The sequence below is a fragment of the Lygodium microphyllum genome, chromosome 17 (genome assembly GCF_053477565.2).
Source record: "Lygodium microphyllum isolate KBCC chromosome 17, Lygodium_microphyllum_v1.1.10, whole genome shotgun sequence".
NCBI classification, from domain to species: domain Eukaryota; kingdom Viridiplantae; phylum Streptophyta; class Polypodiopsida; order Schizaeales; family Lygodiaceae; genus Lygodium; species Lygodium microphyllum.
The window spans coordinates 6,816,839-6,829,812 of NC_141151.1; positions in this window are offsets into that span (position 1 = coordinate 6,816,839).

The following is a 12,974-nucleotide window of genomic DNA, read 5'->3' on the forward strand; positions in this document are numbered from 1 at the left end:
GGCTCTTCTACATGCTCCAAGATTTCGGTGGCCTCCACCCCTTACAATATCAACCCCTCTATTTACATACTTTCCTCATCTATGTTAGGAACATTGCTTTGATCATATACTCTCGCACTTTAGGGAGCTAAAGGTACAACATACCACCATTGAGGTTGTCGGGGGTTTGGATAGAAAATTACTTGTTCAAAATCACGTACAAGAGAGATTTAACTTTTGTGACATGTACCATGTCATAATAAAATTTAAAAAAATATGAGTTCATGCACATGTTCACAATGGGCCAGCAATACAAATGTGTCGCACAAATCCGTCCATCTTTTTTTAAAATCTATTTCAAGAAATCCAAATGGACCTCGTCGAACTGTTGCCTCAACTCCTTCAAGTACCACTTTGAACCACTGCACATTGAATAGGATCATGGAGAAGCTATGGTAATCTACTGTGAAAATACTTTGCAAGTTTCCAAAATACTCCATCTCATCTATAACGGTGTTTAGATCTGTTGCTTGTCGTTGTCTCTCTTGCTCAAACTTTGCCATGATGCCACAATCTGTTGTGGAGCGCATTTGGTCGATACACTCCACACAAAAATGTCGTCTGCACGACCATGCTGCACTATATATTTTGTATTGTACATTGAAACCGTCAATTAATTGTCACATATAAAGTCTAGATACGACAAACCCTAAACATGTCATCACCTTTGGACTACATCCCCTTGATAATTCCCACTCCTCAATTGAGACCTCTGCCCCTTCGCGAGACGCTGCGATCAATGCTCCATGCAACCATCGCATTAACATAAACCATGACATCTCCTCCATGCCCTCGAGATATCGAATCGGTTGATGCGCGTACTATATTGAAATTTAGATCACGCTTCTTTCCAATCTTTCCTAGCTTGCTCATACCTAGTGACCCACGTCTCCATGGAGGCATGGTGCAACATTAAAAAATGATTCACTTTCTCCTCCATTTCAGCATCCATTCTTTTTTCCATCCCATTTTCAACCACCACATCTTTGGTCAATCTATCATCATCCTTCAATGACCATAGCATACTGTTGTTTGAATCCACCATTGGTAGCCACTGTGAAATATACACTAACGCCTCAGACACCAACCAACCTTCAGCCATGCTACCTTCTGGTCGAGCTTGTTGTCACACAAAGCCTTTCAGGGCTTTCATGAAGCCCTCCAAAAAGAACATCCATCGCATATGGATAGGTCTAGCAATCTCCACTTCATCTACAAGATGCACCAGAAGGTGGGTTTGTATCATGAGCATACTGGTGGACAGGTACTTCTCAAAGAGACAGATCGTCTCCACTTCTCCCCACCTTGGAAATTCAATTGAGGATATCTTGATCTCCTTTTGTGAGATCCATTGTACTAAATTGGACAACCTGTAAATCGCCCCACATATTTCTAGAGTATGGCATCATGTGATCGTAATCAGTAGTATGAACTGCCACAAATGAAGAAGCATTACGAACAATGACTACACTCCAAATAGCAAAATATGTGGGCCACTTACAATCCATTTGTAGTATAAACCTCACATATCTTAATTAGCCCGGATAATTGGTCATCTTTAGAAAATGCGGACCTGAGAGAACGCATCATACCCGTCGGAGTGTGGATAGAATTGATAATTTTCTTCACAAGGCACTCTTCTTTAGTGGATAAAACCCAAGGAGCGTGAGGTAGTTGCAAGTGACCATCAGCACTCGACTGCGGCCAAAGCGCCTTCATCTTGCCTACCTCCTTCAAATCCATTCATACCCCTGTAGTGCAATGTCTCTCTTTCTTGTGATGTGTTCCCATAGTAAGCTACCCACATTCTTGAAAATATGCATGGGATCCAACAAGTGATTGATCTGTAAGTGGGTCCAATAACAGCAACTCGTAGAAAATTGAGAATCTTCATACTCTATTTAGATGTGACTCAAACAATTTGTTTTTGTTATCATTCTTTTTGTCTTTCTTAAATTGTTTGAGAAGGGATTTCTTCTCTTGTAACTCAACAAAATTAACGTATATAAAGTCTCCACCTGGGCCTACAGTATGTAAAGTTTAATATGCTATGCATTGGGACGAGGGAGTAGCTACCCTGTGTCGACCGTCCTGTGGTGTTGCACCGGACCACTACTACTACTACTAGTACTCGCCTTCTTGAACACACCAAAGGTGAACCTTTAACAAAACCTCTCTCTCTCTCTCTCTCTCTCTCTCTCTCTCTCTCTCTCTACTACTACTACTACTACTACTACCACCACCACCACCACCACCACCACCACCACCACCACCACCACCACCACCACTATTACTACTACTACTACTACTACTTGCCTTCCCGAAGCATCGAACAAACCCAAGGTGCATCTTTAAAAAAAACATCTCTCTCTCTCTCTCTCTCTCTCTCTCTCTCTCTCTCTCTCTCTCTCCTCCTACTACTACTACTACAAAAAAACAAGAAAACAAGAAATTAAAGAACTACTACTAATACCACTACCACTACCATTACTGCTACCGCTACCATTACCACCACCACCACCACCACCACAACCACAAACAAGAAATTAAAGAACTACTACTACTACCGCTACTGCTACCATGACTGCTACCACCACCACCACAAAAAAAAAAAGAAGAAGAAATTAAAGAACCACTACCACTACTATTTTTTTTTTAAAACAAGAAAAGAAGAAATTAAAGAACCACTACCACTACCACTACCACTACAAACAAGAAAATAAGACATTAAAGAACAATAATAACTACTATTGCTACTACTACTCCTACTCCTACTCCTACTCCTACTAATACTACTACTACTACTACTACTAACAAGAAAAGAAGAAATTAAAGAACTACTACTACTACTACAAACAAGAAAAAAAGAAATTAAAGAACAAGATCTTACCCTCTCTTTGTTTTTTATCCATGCATTCTCCTCTCTCCCTCCCTCCCTCTCTCTTTCTCTCTTTCTTTATTATGTTTCATGTTTATTCCCTCTCTCTCTAGTTCCTTCTTTCTTTTTCTCTCTTCCTCTCCCTCTCTAACTTCCTCTCTTTCTCTCTCAGTGCACATCATTTTTAATAAAAACAAGCAAAAAAAAAGAGAAAAAAAAAAACAAACCAAGAGGGAGCAATGCACTCACCGCAAAGGTCCGAGGATGGATTCGGCGGCTCCTCTTTGCCCTTTGTACACTTCCTCCTCTTCTTCGCAAATGGCAGTGGTGGCAGTGAGAATCTCTCCTTCTCCCTCTTTCTCTCCATCTCCCTCTCAGACACACGATGTAGTTCACTCTCTCTTTGGCTTGCTCTTTCACGCAAAATGTCGCGCTCGGGTTTCGGCCCTCTTTTTTTTGTCTAAGTACCGCCACTATTTGCGTCATATTTGCAATGCAGATAGTGATGCCACATATTATAGTGACACCGCTAATATGTGTTGGAAATGGTCGTCACTATTCTCCTATATCCTTGTAGTGTGAGGAGAGAGAAATACTAGAAATGGAAAGAGAAAGAGAGGGAATCCATGAAAGCTACAAGTGAAGGTGAGATGAAGAGAATTTCTTGATTATTGGTGGATGATGAAAAAAATGGAAGTCACTTACATCTTATACCTAGTTAGTATGTCTAGTATTTTACTTTTTGTAAATATTATATTCTCCTAGTCCTTTGCATGTGGATGTTGTATGCTCTTGATTTGGGCTTGCTCGAATATGGCACAATCCCTGCTAGCTATCCAACCTCTTTAATTTTTTTCATAAAGGGTTATTCCTCCTCTATCACAAGTGGCTTGACTATATTTAGGGATCCTCTCCTCTTACATGTCTTTTTTGGGGCCATCACTTGCTTTCAATCTACCTTTTGTGTGCACTTGCAGATATGGTTGGTGTTTTATCAAACCCTAACTTTATTGCGTATTTTCTTTCTTTGCCTATTGATTTTTTCCTTTACTGGTGGTCTTATCACAACTACTATTCACTTTTCATGAGTGCCTTTGCTACCCACCTTAAACTTTCTTATAGTAGATGAAATTATAGGCTTGCATGGGTAATGGATGCCTTTTTGGCAATGAACAAAAATAAAACATAGCCATGAACACCATATTGGGGAATATGGGAATTTCCCATAAGTTTGGGACACATGGTCAAATCTTTGGATTTGTCATAACTTGAATACTATAACTTCAAATCAAGCACTCTATAGCTCAATAGATTCCATTTTCCAAGAACTTTCTAATGATAGGTAACATCATATGGTTTTGAGAAACTTATGGACATGTTATCTGGGTGCCACCTTTTTAGTATTCAAAAAATGGGAACTGGGAGATTCCCAAACTCACTAATATTGTGTTCATGGTAAAGATTGTTGAAATAGATAAGAGATGCCCTTGATTTAATGCACTCATGATTGTTGATATAGAGAAGAGGTGATCTTGATACATTACTTCTCATAATTGTGCACTAGGTCGTAGAAATCTATGGTAGTGCAAAGTAATGTGGGAGGGAAATGGCACTATGTTGGCGATCTTTAGACTTAGAACATTCTACTACACTAGGTCAAGGACAAGAAGTTACTTATCTAACACTAGACCCCAAATTGGTACTAGGCCACCATAAGGGTTCAATAAGAAAAAGAAGGTATCCTATCAACTCTTTCATTTGAGATCTAACAAGCTCTAATTATAATGGATTCTATCTGTACCGCAAGGCACTTCTTGTCATCGTAACATTCGCTATTATTTGTGGACCTGTTGAAGATCACCAATGAGACAACTATGGGGCTAAAAATCCTATAAACGAGGAGCCTCCTACATAAGTTACATATAAGGAACCTGGACCATCTCATTGTATGGCACTGGCAAAGGGAACATCCATAACATTTGTTAAATCAAAGAGGCTAGACTTGGAGATAATTGAGGCTAGAGTTGGAAATGACTATTAGTTCTAATAGCTCTAGATACTTCAATGCTCAAGGATAGAACTTGCCACCTACATATTAGCTACCCTTACCACAAGTTTTGCAACATAGAGGATGGCGCCAAATGAGAAGATGAAGCAGCTATTAGTGTGAATGTGGAGAACATGATTTCAATTTCCGTATTGTGAATGTGTTTGATGAGTTTGATGATTTGAAGCAAAATAAAAAATAAAAAATCACATGATGTCTATTGAAATTGCCTCTTATTGTGCTTTAAGAAATGATGGATCTTCATTTTGTACCAAAATTTCAATTTAAGATATTACTTCCATTTAATATTGTAATGCATATTTTGAAAGGCTATGTTTCTTTATTGTTGCAACTCCACAAATTTGACTCTTTTGAACAATTGTCCATGAGACATAGAGAGAGAAAGAGGAGGCAAAGTTTTCACATGAGGAGAAAGAGAGGTTGTTACCCTAAAAGAAATGCAACCATAAGAAGTCACTGCAAACAGAACAATTTATAACTTGCAAATATTAGTCCCCTTCAATGATAAAGTTTAATTTTTGCTAATCATCCTAGGGTAAACATGGCTGAGTTAAAGCACAATGTGTATATTCAAGGTCTATTAAGGGTAGGCATGGTCACTTAAAGCACAATATGTATATTCAAGGTCTACTAAGGAAAATGCTTGCATTGTCTTTTTGGAAGATGCTTAAACCATTAAATATTGACGAATAAAAATGTTGAGAAAATATGTGATCATTAAAATGATAATTAGGCCTCAAGACATACTTATAGGCCCAAATTCTCACTCATAAAACAATAACATGTTGGTTTGAATCCCATAAAAAATCTTCTCTAATAACATGTTAAGCAAGCCTCTTGCTAGGCATATAAAAGGAATGTATGTAGTTTACTGTATTATTTGCTTTACATAAAAGGATCACATGCACAAACACAATATTTCTCAAAAGTGTACACATTTTTTGGAACTTTAATATGTGATATGGTAGGAAAGCTACATCAACTCAAAGCCACCTTGCAAGTTATAAAGAGAGAGCTACAAATTTATTCCCAATCCTATGTGGCAAAAGTAGGAAACTCTTGAATCAAAAATCATTTGTGTGTGCGTGTGTGTGTGTGTGTGCGTGCGCGTGGGCATGCATGTGCATGTGCATGTGCGTGTGCGTGTGCATGTGTGTGTGTGTGTGGGGGGGGGGGGGTGTGTGGGTGTGTGCATGGGCGTGCGTGTGCGTGTGCGTGTGTGTGTGCATGTGCATGTGCGTGTGCGTGTGCATGCATGTGTGTGTGTGGGGGGGTGTGTGTGCGTGTGTGCGTGCATGTGTGCATGTGCACGTGTGCACACGCACGCATGATCATGTATCCAAATGTCATGTTGGGCATTAGTCTTGGGCATTGGTATTGTCCACATATTGTGCTGCATAAACACACACACACACACACACACACACACACACACACACACACACACACACACACACACACACACACAGACACACACAGAGATACATTACTTATTTTCATAGCACTTTGCAAAGTTTCTTAAATATACATGTATCAACATTTGTGGTATAAATATGCAATTGGATTTAGGTAAATTACCACTGCATATTAGTTATTTTTTAGTCACAACAAATTTGGCCATCTTTGATCATCCTAACCATGCCTTGCAAACCCTACTACTAATATGTAGATATGCAAGGTTTCTTATATAATAGAGCTAGATTATAGTTTAAATAAATTATCTTAACATTGAGTTATTTGCACCTTCATTCTTCTCTTTTATTCAAATAATGTTTTTCCAACTTTAGAGTTGGATTCCTTGGTAGATGTTTAACTCCTCTAGACATTTCCATGCTTGTCTTTTATATGTTTTGCTTTATCTCAAAGAGTATGGTGGTCTCTTCTCCAACATAATAAAAGCACATAAATTATGTGTTTCATATTGGTATTTTTCTCCTATTATTACATAGTTGTACTAATTTGTGTGTAGATATATAGAGAAAGGAAGCATTGCATAAGTCAGATGGCCATTAACAAAAAATGTGTACAACTATGGCTATTCAAAAATTTGTGTGTTATTTTTCAATATTTTATCATATAATATTTTTAGAAATGGAAGTCAATGTGTTATTGTGGTGTCTACATGAGAAAGAGAATGAGAAAAAGAAAGTATGATCATGCAGTCATGCATGAAGGGAAGCAATCATGTGGTAATATGAGATATTGCATCATACACATCCAAATTGCACCATCACCTCATGTGATGCATGCCTAAGAATGTTTTATTGTTTTATTGTTTGTTTATAGAGGAAAATGATTTTTCAATTAATTCAATGCAAAACACGAGAGAAGAGGCAAGGGTGGGGTGGGGTGGGGGGGTAATTAATTTAAAAAAAGAGGGGTTTCTTTCTACTTTTATGTTTTTGTTAAATTAAAAATTCTATAAGGGGGTGTTTCTCTATGCACATTGGGAGGGAAGGGGGAGTACCTTGGTTGAATTTTTGCTAGAGATTGGGGGAGCTACTTTGGTGAACCCCCTCCCCTAAAAGGGTCCCATATCAAAGCTTAAAGCTTTATATTTTCCCCCCTTTTTTCTTTATATATATACACACATATATACATATATCTACACACACACACACACACACACACACACACACACACACACACACACACACACACACACACACACACACACACACACACACACACACACACACACACACACACACACACACACACACACACACACACACACACACACACACACACACACACACACACACACACACACACACACACACACACACACACACACACACACACACACACACACACACACACACATACACACACACACACACACAAACTCATTTAAAATGTTTAAAAGTTTTATTTAAAAAGTCTAAAATTTTGTGAAAACTTAAGATCAAATCGAGACCATGTTAGTGGATATTATAGGTTTAACAATTTTGAGAAATTTAATTAAAGTTCAAAATAATTCTTAAAAAAATAACTATAATTTGGGAAAGCTGATGGTCAATTATATAATTTAGGAAATTTATATTGGATCCATGAAAATTCTTAGATAAATTCCAAATAATCTAAAATAAATTATTTTGATTTAGAAAAAACCATAATTAATGTGCAAAATTTCATTTTGGTCTGGTAAGGCACTTATCAACTTAGTTTAAGCTACCCTCAGGAAAGACAAACATACAAACATGGTTTAACTGAGTATATTTGGCTTAGGAAATTGGATATGTTACATCTAACAAGTAGGATACAACACATGAACTAGGGATTAGACATCCAATCACACTTACCAAGGTATATAAGGTGTAAGAGTCCCTGTTGTTTAGGGCATCTAGTCATTATCAAGAACATACTCTTCACCTTCATCTTCAGCTTCCATGGCTTCCTCTTCCTTTCTCCCCTCTTTTTTGTCATTCTCTCTTCTCTTCTAGTCTTTCTTTCTCTTCTTCCTTCTCTCTTTTCTCTATCTTCAGCTCATTCTCCTCTCTCCTCTCATCTTCATTCATTATAAGTCATATTGGAGCATTAGGCTTTGGTCCTTTTCTTCTTTCCTCTTTCTCCATGTAGTTCCCTTTTCAAATAGGACCCTAGTTACTCACATCACAAGTATAGGTAGAGTAGCAGGAAGGACCACAGTTAGTTTCAACTTTTTGGAGCAAGCACGAGCTATGGCTGGAGACTTAGACATATTATCTGGAGATAAAATGGCTAACTTAGTAGATTGTCACTTCTTTTCATGAAAATTTTAGGGGTTTGAGGGCCAATGTTAGAGACTTAGGAGTTAGAAGAGGGCAAAATTTGAGTTACTTTTTGCCTCATCCCCCTTCTCTCTCTTCTCCTGCAAGCTACCATGGGGGATGCTAGCTCCTATAGTCTCTAAAAACTTGCTCTAGCCTACCCCAAACCACCACCCAGCATTGGAACTCCATCCTTGGCACTCTAAGCTTGAGATCAAGTATATGAGCCATACATAAAGTGCATTTGTATCAAGGGACAAACAATGTTTTTCGTCACACTTAATCAAGACAATCATAAAGATACAATTTTAGAAAATTATGTATTACACTTGCGAGTGAAGCTTATAGCTCATCTCAAAGAGAGCTTTGTCCCCTCTGGTTTGAATAAAAAATCTCTCCAATTGGATCTAAGGTCTAAAAGTTATGGCTATTTTTGTATACTTGTCACTATGGACATGGTGCAAACCACTCTAGGATAGGCATAGAAATCCAAATATAGAATTTCCTAATCATTTTTTCTCATGAAGATTAATAGCTTATCTCGAATAGGGCTTCCTCTCCTTCGATTTGAATAAAAAATCTCACCGATTGGAGTCTCCCATCAAAAGTTACACCCCATTTACTAATAGTGGGTCTTGTGGATTGCATCTAAATGGCTAGCCAAAAAGGTAAAAGTAAAGCCCATGAAGAGGTCTAGAGGGAGATTAGGGACTCCAAGACCTCAATGAATGATGAAACTAGCTCAACAAAATATTATGGTGATATGCATGAGTAAGTTCCAAATATGGATCCCTATAGCTTGCTCAACCACACTTTATGTCAGCATGAGCTTCATCACATGGAGAGGCATAATGACATGGTTTACCAACCACCATCAAATGATGTAAAAATTTGATGAAGAAATTGAGAAAATGGCCCTCTCAAGATCTAGGACTCAGCAAATCCTAGAGCAACTCATCACTCTTGTAGCTTAGCCAGCTACCACATTGTCTAAAGAAAAGATGAGTGAATCCAAGCAAGAGTCTCAATGGCCTCCACTATGGAGCCACTACATGGACCACAAGGCATTCTTGGATCGAGGGGTATTCCCCCTTCTACCTATGAGGTCAGTGAACCCTCTCATGCTCAAGATGAGTCTTTGTTGATCTTTCCCATCACCCATGCAACCAGCCCTCTAGTGAGGCCCTCTCCCCACCATTGGTAGAAGCTCCCCTACTCTCCCTCAAAGCCCCAATGGAACTTATATAACTCAATCCCATCATGAATAGTATGGTATTAATGGCCAACATGGCAATCATAGATAGCATCATGGCTATAATGGGAAATATGGGATAAATGCACAACATGGTATGTATGGACAACAAGGTATGCATGACCATCATGGTATGTATGGACAACAATGTTTCCATGGGCAGCAAGGCCCACATGCTCCAACAAGATCCTTCTCACTAAGTACAATGGGCAATCTCCCTCACCATCAGACTTGGAAGAATGGACATCCAAATTAGAGTCCTACTTCAATATCTACCCCTACATGGATAATCAAAACTTTATATTTGCTTCTTTCCATTTCCACTTGGAAGGATTTGCCCACACATGATAGCACTATATCAATCGAGAGAATCATCAATTCATTGATTGGGAAGACTTTAAAATGCATATGGTTCAAATATTTGTATCCCCCATGGAAAAAGAGCAGTTGGAAAGACAATGGTACACTCTTGACTAACATAATCTCAGTGTATGAGAGTACAAAAATCAGTTTATGAACTTGACCATGTATGTGGAGAGCATTAGTGATGATGCCAAGTTGCATAAGGGAACCAAGTCTATCGACAGATGTCATGGCTCAAAAGCCTGCCACACTCTTTGATGCAATTGAATTGGCTAAAAGATATGTAAGAAAGTATCATAAGAATGAAAGTTTTCAACAAGGTTATGGACATCCCCACACCCCATTGAGATCAGCCCCATATGGAGGCATTTTTAAAGACAACTCCATGCCTAATAGCAATCCCAAAATACCCATTTACTCCCCTACTAAAAAAAATAGGACACTTTTGGGATAGCATGTGGCTCTAATGCTAAGAGTGAATATACTGAAAATAGACAGCACTGCATCACCCTTAAATGGCTCAAGTGGCAAAAGGTTTGTTTCCCCATATGTGGTGAAGGAACAGAAGGAAAAAGTCCTATGTTTTAAATGAGGGGGTAAGTGCACTAACTGATCATGCCTCCAAGTGCCCTTACAAGACAACCAAGGTCAATGTTTATAGCATGTATGTAATGGAAGATTGATGCATTGATAAGGATGACTTACTTGTTGGCAATGAGGAGCATGCTTAGAATGTGGACCACAAGCAATTCTATGACTCAGAGAATGGATTCCCCTATGATCCATGTGGTTGCCCATCCCATGCACTTGATTTGACATTCCACCTAACTGCCACCTCCCTTTTGCTTACAACACCCCCTGAAAGTTTAAGTAGCAAATGGTGAGGGAGAAATTGACACACATGTATGTTCTGTAGTTCCCCTATGCTTAGATTAGAATAGTGTGGCATTGGTTAACCTAATTGCATTAGATATAGAACCCATTGACGTTGCCTTGGATTGTCATTGGCTGAAACAATTGGGGAAAATTGCTATGGACTTCTCTCAGCTCTACATGGAGTTTATGATGCATGGACAGTTCATTCGGTTAGAGGGAGTTCATGATAATGTTGTTTTTTAGCTCATTATAGCAAATCAACACAAACGGGAGTTTAAGAAGTTCTTATAGATCTTTGTCTTGCACTTGAATAAGGAAAATTCATATCAACCCTCTAAGGTATCTAAGGATTCAACCTTGCAGGCCTTACTTTTGAGGAGTATAGTGATTTATTTCAAATGCCTATAGCCCTTCCCCCTAAGATGCAAGTGGACCACGTACTTGATTTAGGGCCCCATTCCAAGCCTATGAATAAGCCACCTTATAGTAATTGGAGTTACTCGAGATGTGTTTCATTTAACTGAGTTCTTCCCCCCTACGCATCCCCCATCCTATTAGTCAAGAAGAAAGATTTCTCTTCCTGCATGTGCATCGACTATAAAGACTTGAACAAAATCACCATGAAGAACCCATATCCCATTCCATGGATTGATGATTTGTTGGATGAGTTGAAAGGGGCACGCTTTTTCACTAAGATTGATATGTGCTCTAGCTACTACTAGATTCGTATGAGAGAGGGAAGGTGATGAAATCAAAACATATTTCAAAAGTGATCATGGGCTTTATCATTTTCTAGTGATGCCTTTTTGGTTTGACTAATGCCCCCCCTACATTTTGAGCCTCATGAATAAAATTCTTCACTCCTTTCTATTCAAGTTTGTGCTCGTGTTCTTTGATGAGATTCTCATTTACCGCAAGCCACAAGAGGAGCACTTGGCACATGTCAAAAGGGTGTCTAATATCTTGAGAGAGCATCAAATCTTTGATAAGGAGAGTAAGTGTATCTTTATGCGGACATCCGTGGAGTACTTGGGACACACTGTTGGTAAAAATGACATATAGGTTGACCCCAAGAAGGTGCAATGTGTTAAGGATTGGCTCACTCCATCCATCACTACTTCATTATGTGGTTTCCTTGGTCTCTATTCATTTTGTAAACGCTTCATTAAGCATTATGCCACAATTATAGCATCTTTAACTGATCTGTTAAAAAAGAAATAATTCTTTTGGGATGCTACTGCTAATCATAGCTTTAAATAGTTGAAGGAAATGCTTACTTCAGTCCCCATCCTTGTATGCTGCCCTGATTTCTCTAAGGAGTTTGCAGAGTGATGCTAGTGGCATGAGTATTGGTGTAGTCTTGCTACAAGATCATGGTGTGATTGCTTCTTTGAGAGCGTAATCCTGATGACAAGGAGATGCAAATGATGTGTATAACTAGGAGATGTTGGGTATCCTCCATACTATTAAGAAATGGTACCACTATTTGTGTGGCAACGGCTTTCAAGTAAAGACTGACTATAGAGTCCTCTAGTACTTCCTAACTTAGTTCACTTTCACTCCTAAGAAAATGAGATGGGCGGCCACATTGCAAAACTATGATTTTGACATTTCTCACACTTGGAGCAAAGATAATATCATGGCCAGTTCACTCTCTCAAATGTGGGCATGTAGAGTATCCTCCATTTCAAAGTATTAGCTGAAGCATGGTCTTGTTTGGTCCCATGGCAAGATTGTCATCCCCCA